The following is an 11,350-nucleotide window of genomic DNA, read 5'->3' on the forward strand; positions in this document are numbered from 1 at the left end:
AGTACATTAGTCTGCTAATGACCAGGATTTTCACCAGTCTGAGATGTCTTGTTCCCCCATTCCTGTCCGATTATGAGCCAGACGGGCTATCTTCCGGTTAATCTGTTGCGTTGTTTTTCTGATCGTGTTTAAAGTGTGTAAACATCTGACATTCGATTGCAGCCACATCCCCAACACAAGTTTCCCTTCCAACCTGATCTCGAGTTGAGGCTCGGGTCAGTTCTTTGTTTTTTGGTTTTTGTTAGGCGAATGAGTTCTGATTTCTCCGCCGAGCACTGGAGTCCTCTTTGTTGGGTATAGTTTTCTATTATATTGACTGCCCGTTGAAGCTTCTCCTCCTTCTCTCCCAAGTTGCCCTTGGTTATCCATATCGTTATATCATCCGCGTAAAGGGAATGACGGACGTCGGGAGTTTCTTGGACTTGTTTAGCTAGTTCAATCATGGCTATGTTGAAGAGTGTAGGCGAAATCACCGCACCCTGTGGCGTTCCTTTGTTAGGAGGATGGATGACTTCAGATTCATCATTTCCTACTTTGATAACTGCTGTTCTCTGGTTGAGGAAGCTTCGGATGTACTTGTACGTCCTTTGACCGCAGCTGGTCTCTGCAAGTCCATCCAGTATCCCTTTGTGACTTACGTTGTCGAAGGCCCCTTTTATGTAGACAGCCATGACAATGTGTCCTCCTGCATTAGGGACGTTCGTTAATACTTCCTCTTTTAAAAGCGGGAGTATGTCCTCTGTTGAAAGATGTGATCTGAAGCCAAACATGCTGTCAGGCATTAAGTTGTTTTCTTCAAGATGACGTTGGAGTCTAGTGTTTACTAATCTTTCGAACACCTTTCCTAGACATGATGTAAGAGAGGTGGGCCTAAGGTTGTCTAAAGTAAATTTCTTCCCTGGTTTTGGAATCATAATTATCACAGCGTGTTTCCATTGCTGTGGTATCCTTCCTTTGACTTAATGGTCATTTATAAAGTTCGTAAGGGTTGTTATGGCTTCATCATTCGTGTTTCTAATCATGGCATTTGATATTTGGTCCGCCCCTGCCGCTGTTTTCTGTTTTGTACTGGCGATTGCTGCTCTAACTTCTGCCATCGTGAAGAGTTCATCCATTTCTGAGTTTGGGTGTCCGGTGTAATCAGCTTGGTATGGGGGTATCGGAGCTTTGTTACCGAAGCATTTTCTGTGGACTGCCTGAAGGAGTTCTGCTTTTGTGCCTGGGTACGGGTGTAGGAATCTCTCCTCCAAGTTCTTTTGTCCTTCGCGTCTGGTTTTGAGCGGGTCAATCATTCCTCTAAGGATGTTCCATGTTATAGCCGTCCCTAAGGTTCCTTTAAGTGATCCGCCGAAGCGTTCCCAGGTGGCTGTTGTAAGTTGATTAGCGTATTCCTCGGCCTTCTGTGTTATTTCTTTGATTTTCATTTTTAGTTTGCGGTTGCATTTCTGTCGCTTCCATCTTTTGGTCAGGCTTCGTCTTGCATCCCACAGATGCAGTAGGTGAGGGTCCACTTCAAGTGTTTTGTCCGTCCTGGTGATGGCTTTGGTATGTTTCTGCTTTCTATTTCGTATGCGTTCTCACCAATTATCTAAATCATTTATGTCCGTGGTTTGTTCTTTAAGCGATTCTCTGTATGCCCGCCAGTCTGTTATTTTAGCTGTACCTATTTGTTTGCGGATTTGAGCTGTGCGGATTGTGGTGCTTATAATGCAATGGTCACTTCCTAGATTTTCGAGGGTGTTGCACCACTCCGCATTTGGACAAGTTTTGGTTATTGTTAGGTCCGGACTTGTGTCTGCGGAGATACTATTCCCTGTTCTTGTTGGCATTGCAGGGTCTGTTAGAAGTGCCATGCCGATTGATTCTATTTGTCCCGTCATATTTTTGCCTTTATTGTTCTGGGTTGGATATGCCCAGCTTGAGTGCCTGGCATTAAAATCCCCAACTATCACTAGAGGTCTCCCCTTCGCCATTTTTGCTGTCTCTTGAAATAGCTTGTCGAACCTTGCTCTTTTCTGACTCGGCGGGCTGTAGACGTTAATTATAAGGGCACTGTTTCCTCTGATGCCTTTATATGTGATTTCTGTTATTATATGCGGAATGTCCGTTCCTTCTATGGATATGTGACATATTTCTCTGACTTCCTTGTCCACCAATGTTGCGACCTTCCAGTTTTCACCTTCGGTATTGAAGGTTTCGTATCCCTGTAATTTTGGGTTTGTTCCGGCTTCTTGTAATGCCATGATAGCTGGTGACCTTTTTTGTGTCGTCACCAGCTGCGACAGTTGTCCCATTTTACGCCGGAGCCCGCGGCAGTTCCACTGCCATATTTCGCACTCTTCGGAAGCGTGCTTTTGATGTTCAGGCATTGTATGTCGCCTGGGTCATGGCCGACAGGCCTGGCCTGTTGTATACTTTCTCTGCTTTTTCTCTTATGCTGCTGCCTGTGGCATGCTTTCGCAACGCTTTCGTAAAGTCTATTGTGCCTGGATTTTCTTCTCCAGAGCTTTTAGTTTTCGATCTACCTGAATCATCACCTGCTCTATGATTGTGGGTATAACTTCTTTTATGTTTTCTTTCAATATCGGCAAGGTAATTACGGTATTACCTTCTAAATTCGGTAGTTTTTGTCCTTTCTGTCCTGTCTGGACTAGTTTAGGTTCTTGTTGTGGTTGCTGCGTTTGTTGCTTTTTCAATTGCCTAGGATAGGATAGGAATAACTTTAATAAAGTGCCGGCAAACGACGATTTAACGAGTCGTGACGCTGGCCAAGCGTCGACCCGGGGTTATACTCTACTCTGCACTAGCCCCGTTGGGCCCGTTTGTAGTGGGTCACGAGGCTTGTGCTTTTCGAGCGCACCCCGGGCCTGCTGGACGGCCCATAGTTGTGAGTCCTTGTCTGTAGACTGCAGTGCAATTTGAAGTTCTGGCGGGTAAGTCTTGGAGGTAGCTGCCGTCGGGAACCTGGCACAGTCCCACATGATGTGCCATTGGTCCGCCGGACCCGCTGCACAAACACCACACAGCCCACTCGGATAGAGCTCTGGGTGAAGCACGTGCAGCATTGCGGGGGCGAGGAGTGACGCGGTCTGTATTTGTCTTAGGATTACGGCCTCCTCCCGACTGAGTGCCGGGTGGGGAGGCGGCATTGTCCGTCGAGCTAAGCGGTAACACTTGGTTACTTCGGCATAACTAGTCAATCTGTCCTTGGTTTCGAACCACCACACGGAACGGTCACTCTCGGGGGCGCGGAAGGTAAGCGCTCGCGCCGCCGAATGGGCCGTCTCGTTGTGGTTCGGTGAGGAAGCACACTCGCCGGCGTGCGCCGGGAACCACTTGATACGGACGGTGCTGCCGCGGTCTTGAAATTGGAGCTTGCCGATGATGGCGGCCGCCGGCGCGCATATTCGCCCCTTGGCAAAATTGCGCACGGCATTCCTCGAGTCGCTGAGCACGGTGCGACACTCGGCCTCGGTGATCGCCAGAGCGATGGCAACCTCCTCAGCGTCTGTGGCGTTCGTGCACCGCACGCTCGCTGCCGTTGTCTTGGTGCCGTTAGCCGCCGCAACGACCACTGCTGCGAAGCCTTCCCGCTTGTATTCCGCGGCGTCCACATACCGGGCGTGCGGGTCTTGGGCGTGTTGTTCGGTGAGGGCCTTGGCCCGCGCCTGCCGCCGTTCTTGGTTGTATTCTGGGTGCATGTTCTTCGGGATGGGGTCCACGTAAATGTGGGCCCGCGCCTCATCTGTGATCTCGCACGGTTGCCGGCTGGGAGCTTGGGGGTTGTAACCCAGGGACGTCAGTATACTGCGCCCCGTCTTGGTGGTAGAGAGGCGCTCGAATTGCGCGGTGAGCTGCGCCTCGGCTATTTCTTCTAGGGTGTTATGGACGCCGAGCTGCAAGAGCCGAGCCGTACTCGTGGTCTCCATTAAACCCAGCGCCGTCTTGTAAGCCCGTCTGATCAGCGTGTTGATCTTGGTCCTGTCAGTGACGTGCCAATTAAGGTAGGCCGCAACGTAGGCAATGTGACTGACCACGAACGACTGGACAAGGCGCACGAGACTGTCTTCACGCATGCCCGCCCGTCGTGTGGAGACTCGATGTATGAGCCGGACGGCGTCCATTGCCTTGGTGGTAAGCTTGTTGATGGTCTCGTCGTTGCGGCCGCTCTTGTTGAGCAGCAGGCCCAGTACTCTGATCTTGGGCACCTCGGGGATGCGTTGCCCCGATGCAGTCACAATTTTGATGTGATCACACTCCCGAAGAGGAGCGCGCTTCCATCCCGGTCGAAGCGGTGTGAGGACGAACAGCTCGGACTTGGCGGGCGAGCACATTAGGCCTGTGCCATCAAGGTGCTGCTCGATGGCGGTAACCGCCGCTTGCAGCTGTTGCTCGATGCTGGCGTCGGTGCCACCGACCGCCCACAGGGTAATGTCGTCGGCGTAGATAGTATGCCTATTTTCTCTTTCTAGGTCTCCTATTCGCACTCGCATTAGCTCTAGTTCGCGTTCTAGGCGTGTGAGTTGTGTTGTTTGATGTGGGGGTTGGGAGGCGACTGCTGCCCAGCTCGCCTTGATTTTGCCTTCCTTGTTCAGCGTCTTCTTGCTCTTCTGCTGTTGTTTTGTTGTTCGGCTCCTCTCTTGGCCACTGTCCCTGGAGTTGGAGCAGTCTCGGAGGCTGGACCTGGATCGGGAACTGGATCGGGACCTGGAACGGAACTCGTCTGGTGATGCAGAGCCCTCACGGTCCGTGCTGAACCAGCGTCTCTTGAGGATTCCGTTGGCTTGTGGTCGGCGTAGACGTTGCGACAGTGGTGGCCTCCCCCTTTGGGGGACCCGTTTGAGTTTCTTGGTGCACTCTGATGCCGCCGTGGGATGAGCCTCCCCACCCCCACCCCCGCACAGGGCACACTCTGGATCCCAGGTGTGGTCCTCAGGAGGGTCCCTTAGCCAACAATTGCTGCACGCCTTTGCCGTGGGCGTCGGGCAAACGTCCGTTCTATGTCCCTTGCTTTTGCACAGTTTGCAGTATTGTCTCGTGGGCTGATAAGGCACACATGGTATTTCGCCTCCGTAATAGTAGATGAAGCGTGGCACTATCGGTCCATCGAACGTTATCATTGCGGTTTCAGACTTGCCGAGCATCCGGGCTTGGACGATTGTCACTCCTTGCGTACGCACTCGGAGATGACTTAAAAGTTCATCTTCTGGGGTTTCGCGTTCCAGTCCGTGAACCACTCCTTTAAGGTACCCTTCAGGGGTGGTTATGTAGATGTTTAGTGCCATTGAGCTCCAGCGTTTTGATCTTCACGATCTTGTCCGCCACTTGTTCGTAGGGGGTACTTACAATGATTATGTTTGACCCGTTGCGGAGACGAAGCAGAAATTTATCGCTCCTGCAGGTCTCCGGGTCGCCGCTTGCACGTTCTGTCGCTCGCGCAACTTAGTAGATTTTAAGTTCTTTTACAACTAGCCCTGGCTTGGGACGCATGATAATTTTCATGTCATTTCTGGGCAGCGGCGCCGCGCGCGTTCGCCGTCGGGCTCTTATAGACGCTATGCCGCGTTTAGCTCGCTCTCCCGCAGGCGTCCTGGCAATGCAGCTGCTGTTGCCCTCACCGCCGCCTCGAGCTCCGCTGTCATCAGAGGCTGCTCGCACTTGTTTTCTTAAACCTTTTTCGTTCTCGCAAAGATAGTGTAAGTTGCCACTGACCGTTCTTGGGTTCGTCGTCTTCCCTTGCTGAGTCTTTCTCCTCGTTCTCGTCGGCGTCGCTGGTTGATTCCCCCTGTATCACCTCGTCAAGCGAGAGCAAGTCCTCTTCTGCGTCGGCCGCAGATCCCGCTTGGGTTTCGGTGGCTTGGTCATCCGTGTCCATGGTGTCCTGGGCTAGTTCCGGGTCGTTGTCCTTTGGAAATTGGGCCGTGGCGGCGCTACGCTTGGGCCGGGAGCTGACTGCCGGGGGTCCGCGCTCTTTTACGCCTTTAGGCTTAGCGTGGCGGGCCGGCATGCTCGGGCGGTGGTCTTATATTCTTGGAAGAAGCCGGGCCCACTTGTCAAAAAAAGGGGGGTATCAGCGTGTTCCTGGTGTCTTTCTACACAAATCCTGCGAATTCCGTGGTGGTCACATGATTTTGACCGCTGCTAGGCAAGATTATTGACGGAGCCGATGCGAACACGTCTGCACTCCTCGGCGCCACCTGGCATCTCCTCATTTCATGATGACTGTCGACTGTAATGCCATTAGGATTCGAGCATGTAGCAACACATCACATTTCACAAGTCAAGTTTGTTTAACATATGTAGTTATCATTCTAAAGCTTCCGTTGGTTTGGTTATATGTGGCCTAATCCGGTATCCTCCTGTGTTGGTATGGCATTCACTTGCCATAGTAACGCCTGAACATGGCGGCATGACGACGACTGTATGACGCCGACGCACTGACGTCTATGGAATCAGGGAAGGAATGGCGTCGATGGAGTGACAAAGGCGGTATGACGACAAAGGGATCATTAAAATGATATGACCATTAAATAATGGCGTTGGTATAACGACGACCGCGTGACGACTCCAACTCGAGGACAATTGGATGACGATGAGTCTATGACAATGGTGTGACGAGAACCAGATGACGACGATGGCTTGATGAGGATGACAAGGCGAGGACGATATCACAACGGATGCATGATAGCGACTCCCTGAATACGACGTCATGACAACGATGGCACGACAGCCCTGGCATTATCACGATTGAATGACGACAGCATAATTACGATAGAATCACGAAAACGGATTAACGTCGGTGGAACGACGAAGGCAGTATGATGACGACGGCAGGACGACAATGGGATGACGTTACTGAAGTGATGACAATGGTAAAAGGACAGCGTGAAGACGACGGCATGAGTACAATGGTATGATGACGACTGTGTGACAACACGGCATGACGAGAGTTGGATGACGATATTAGAACGAAGACGACAGAACAACCGCGATGGCATCACGACCACAGTGTGAGGACCAATGCATGACGATAACTTTATGACGACGATGGCATGAAAAGGAATCAGGACAATTGGATGACCACGAGCGTATGACAACAATGGCGCAACGGCGGCTGTATCAGGAAGCCTGTATGACCACGATCGCCTGAAGACGGCGGTATGACGACAGGGGGTCGGCGAAGCTGGAATGACGATGTTGCAATGACCACGACGGCATCACCACCACGAGTACATTTCTAGTGGCCCAAGCTTTTATACTTGACCCACTGGCTCGGCGTAAAAGGACATGACGATAGTCAGATAACGAAGCTTAAATGACGATGATTGAACTACCATGCACGACCATGATCGTATGCATAGTGGTCAACGCTGCTAGACAACTTGGGTCATTGTGTCGGAGAAAGAATTTAGACAGATAGATACGATAGGCAGATAGGCTCGAAACGCCAGAAGTAGGCAAAAAATGCTAGCACTCAAAGATCAGTACTGCAAAGGTATGTCCTAAGTTTAAGTTGATCTTACTTACGCTAGGGGACAAATGCGGGACTTCGGAATTTAGAACACTATGCGGGCCCGGGTTGCCCCGAAAGCCCGCGCCGATTTCGGCCCGTGGGCCGGGCTAGGTCCGGGTAAGCAATTGCTGACTCGGGTCCACGCCGGGCTCGGACCTAAGAGCTTGGGGCTTGGTCCGGATCCTGATTAGGCCCGGACATGCTATTGGCAACTTGACAAAACTAAACACTATAAAAACTGCATGCTTAAGACAGAAGAATATAAAAACTTCGCACTGCACAGATTAGTGCGCATTAGCGGCGCTCTTCAGGCATGGAGTGAACGGTGTGATCAACCACTGTACGCCCCGCTTTTTAATGCGATCGGCATTCTTTGCCTACTTCAGGCACTTTATCTATCTATCTATCTATCTATCTATCTATCTATCTATCTATCTATCTATCTATCTATCTATCTATCTATCTATCTATCTATCTATCTATCTATCTATCTATCTATCTATCTATCTATCTATCTATCTATCTATCTATCTATCTATCTATCTATCTATCTTACGCCTGTGACCAGTTTTCTACGAACTCGAGACGCTACGCATATCATCAGGGTCATGGTAGTTCCATCGTAGTCATACAGTCCTGATAATTCTGTTTTAGTCATGTAGCACTCGTAACGCTGTCGTACCATCGTCATCATTTCAGAAACGTAAACAAATTGTCGTCATGCCCTTATCGTCGTACAACCTTCGCAGTTTCATCGACGTCATTCCATCGTAATAATTATGTCGTCACTCAATCATGATTATGTCGTGATTGTCATCCCATCATCGTCATTGCATCGTCGACATACAGTCACCGTCATGCATTTGTTGTCATATCGTGGTCGTGTACCGTCGTGGTAGTTCCATCGTCGTCATTCCAGCTTCGTCATATGATTCTCGTCATACTGTCGCCGTCCCGCCATTTTCCTCATACAGTCGTCGTCACACCGTCATCATCGTACCATTGACATCGTATCATTGCCAGTGTTACTGTTCACTTTGTGCGGCCATGAATGGAACGGATGCCAAACGCCTGAGACATGACGTTCCTAATCATCACGCTCGACAACATTAAAAGACTTGTCCATCGGGTGCGTGCGACGGGGTTATGCACCTGTGCAAATCCTACTCTCCTCTGTCCTCCGTTCACCACCTTTACGCCAAGGAGAGGTTTCTCTCCGAATTCCTCTGTGTGAGCCAACAACGCCCTCTACCAAAGAACAAGAAAGAATTAGGTTGCCTTGATGGCGGAGGACATAAGAAAGCCAGCGAGACCCCACGAAAAGACGTCTTCTCTGCCCTTGCGTGCAGGAGCACGCGTGCCGAACGTTTCTGTATTTTCTTGTCTTGGAGCGCACTGCTCACCCGTAATGATGTATTAAACTTCTGTTATTGTTTCTACATCACCTCGTCTTCTCTGCCGAACCCTCTCCGATGGTCAACCTGGTTCGAGCTCCAAGCAGACGTTGTTGAAGGTCGCCGAAACCCCGTCCCCGTACCAACAGGTAGCAGTCTTAACACCAGGCCAACGTCGTCACGCAGTTGTCGCACCGTCGCCATCATTACAGAAATGTCATCCAATTGTTGTCCTGCCGACGTCGTCATACCGCCTTCGTCTTTCCATCAAGATAATTTCTCCTTCATTCCTTTATAATTGTGCAATCGTCACTCAATCGTTATTATGCCACCGTCGTCATGTCGTTGTAATTGCGTCGTGGTTATTTGTCGTCATCACTTCAGTATCGTCCCCTCGTCGTCCTGCCGTCGTCCTCATGAGGCCTTCGTCGTCCTATCGACGTAATTCTTTCTTCGTAATTCTATCGTCCTGACTGCATGCGCCGTCGCCGTACGCTCCTAGTCCTATCGTCCTGAGATAACCTTGGCGAGCGATGGTCACAACAAAGCGGGCCAATCACGGATACAGTGTATATCGCATATAGCTTAATCATTTGAAATCTCAGGAGGACCACTACTAGTTCTTCTAAATAAAGCTATCTTAGTCAATACGGTGTGTCGCTACGGGGTCGCTATATTGTGTGAATAGTAATCACATCGACTTCGACAGCCATCTTACGATGGGTTCTGCCAAAATTCTTTTGTCTTCGTGACATCAAAAAGCTCTGGTCAACATTGTTCCCAGGTTATTAAGACCTCTCATTCCCAGAGGTGATCATGCTCAGGCGGGAGACGGACGACGCGACGTTCGATGGAGGCAGCGCTGTGAGGTTAACAGCGGCCCCGCCTACACTCTAAAAAATTCCCCGCTTAATCTCACGCTAAGCTGTAAATTTAGGCGTGACGCGCATGTAAACGAGGCGCGGATGACGTTTCAAGCACCGCGTGACCGAAAATAAGCGTGACATTCCTTCATGTAAGCGTGAGGGCAATACTGACTGCCATGGTTCTACCTTGTGCGAGCGTGAGCGAGCCGCGTGCGCGTGAGAAACGCAAATCACACGTTTAACATCCCGCGGAGCGCTCGAGCGGGAACTCTCCATCACACTTATAAAAATCCAAATATGGAGGGAGAACAACGCTCTGCGTCTTCTCACTGCCCTGCGGGGAAAGCGAAACCTTTCTTGGCGAGGCTGAAGGAGACCGTGGTGTTTTGAAAACTGCGCTCAGGGCCATTTTTTGGTGTGGATTTTCCAGTGGACTGCCACGATCCACGCTCGTTCGTTGCAGCACAGAGCTTCCGGTCCAATTGTCAGAGTCGGCGTGTATCGCCATGTTCACTTCCACAAACATTCATGGCGTACAACGCGGGTAGTGTATGCATACGTTGTGCACTGTGCCGAGTTTACGAGAAAGAATCCATCGCGGTCTGGCGGCTCCAGAGCATTTCCATATGGATAATGAATATGTTGGGTTCCCTCACCTGCCATTCATGTACGATTGAAATATACAGGTAACAACATTAGTTATGGTTCACTTTTAATAAATAGCGGCTAACTACCAATTTGTCATGATTTCGGGCATGTGCTTGTATGATGTGTGGCGCAAAATTTGCCATAATGGTAGATTTATTGGAAAGCGAGAACCTTTTACGGGAACAGTAGCTTTGATCGAAATAGAGAGCAGTCAGCCTCGTGCTTTTTTAACAAGTTTAACACCGGGCTGTTGAATTCCTCTGAATTGTTCACTTTATTGCGCTGAAGTACGAAATTCCCACAATTTATGTTGTTTTTATTTTATACTCACCAGCCCACCGTTCTCTCTGTGACCGCTGTCATTTCTCCTCGGGCAAGGTTGGCGAGCGGGGAGTTGCCACTCTGCATTTTTGCACCGTGCTTCTCATGATTCATAACTCTGTTAGTGGCGCATCAATGTGGTACGCCGTGTATGCCGTGCAGTTGTCGCGTATGCCGCTCACAGTATACCGGCGACCATAAAGTAAAGATTCATAATTTTGTGAGCTATTTGTCAACTGACAGTAACCAGCATCTCCGAAGCGCTGCATGCGAGGTTGTGACCACACGTGCTACTTAATTTGAAACCTCAATTGCGCTCTGAATTAGGGTATCTATCTGGTGTAGCTGCGCATATTTTGCATTTTGTTCCTTGAAAGAGAGGAAGTGGGACTGTTCAATGAACGTGAATATACTCTGCCCGTTGCAGCTCTTGATTTCCAGCTGCAAACCCATCTATGCCCGCAATGAGAGTTCACGCGTGATAAGTTGACGTAGAATGTCATTCTTGCGAAAATTTCCATCTCCATTGGGTTCATTTTTGCTTAGGTATTAAAAGGTTTTACCGAAAGCATTGCCAGTTGTGTTCGAATTTTTAAACTTTATTTTTA

This window comes from Dermacentor andersoni, chromosome 1 (assembly GCF_023375885.2).
Source record: "Dermacentor andersoni chromosome 1, qqDerAnde1_hic_scaffold, whole genome shotgun sequence".
Lineage (NCBI taxonomy): Eukaryota > Metazoa > Arthropoda > Arachnida > Ixodida > Ixodidae > Dermacentor > Dermacentor andersoni.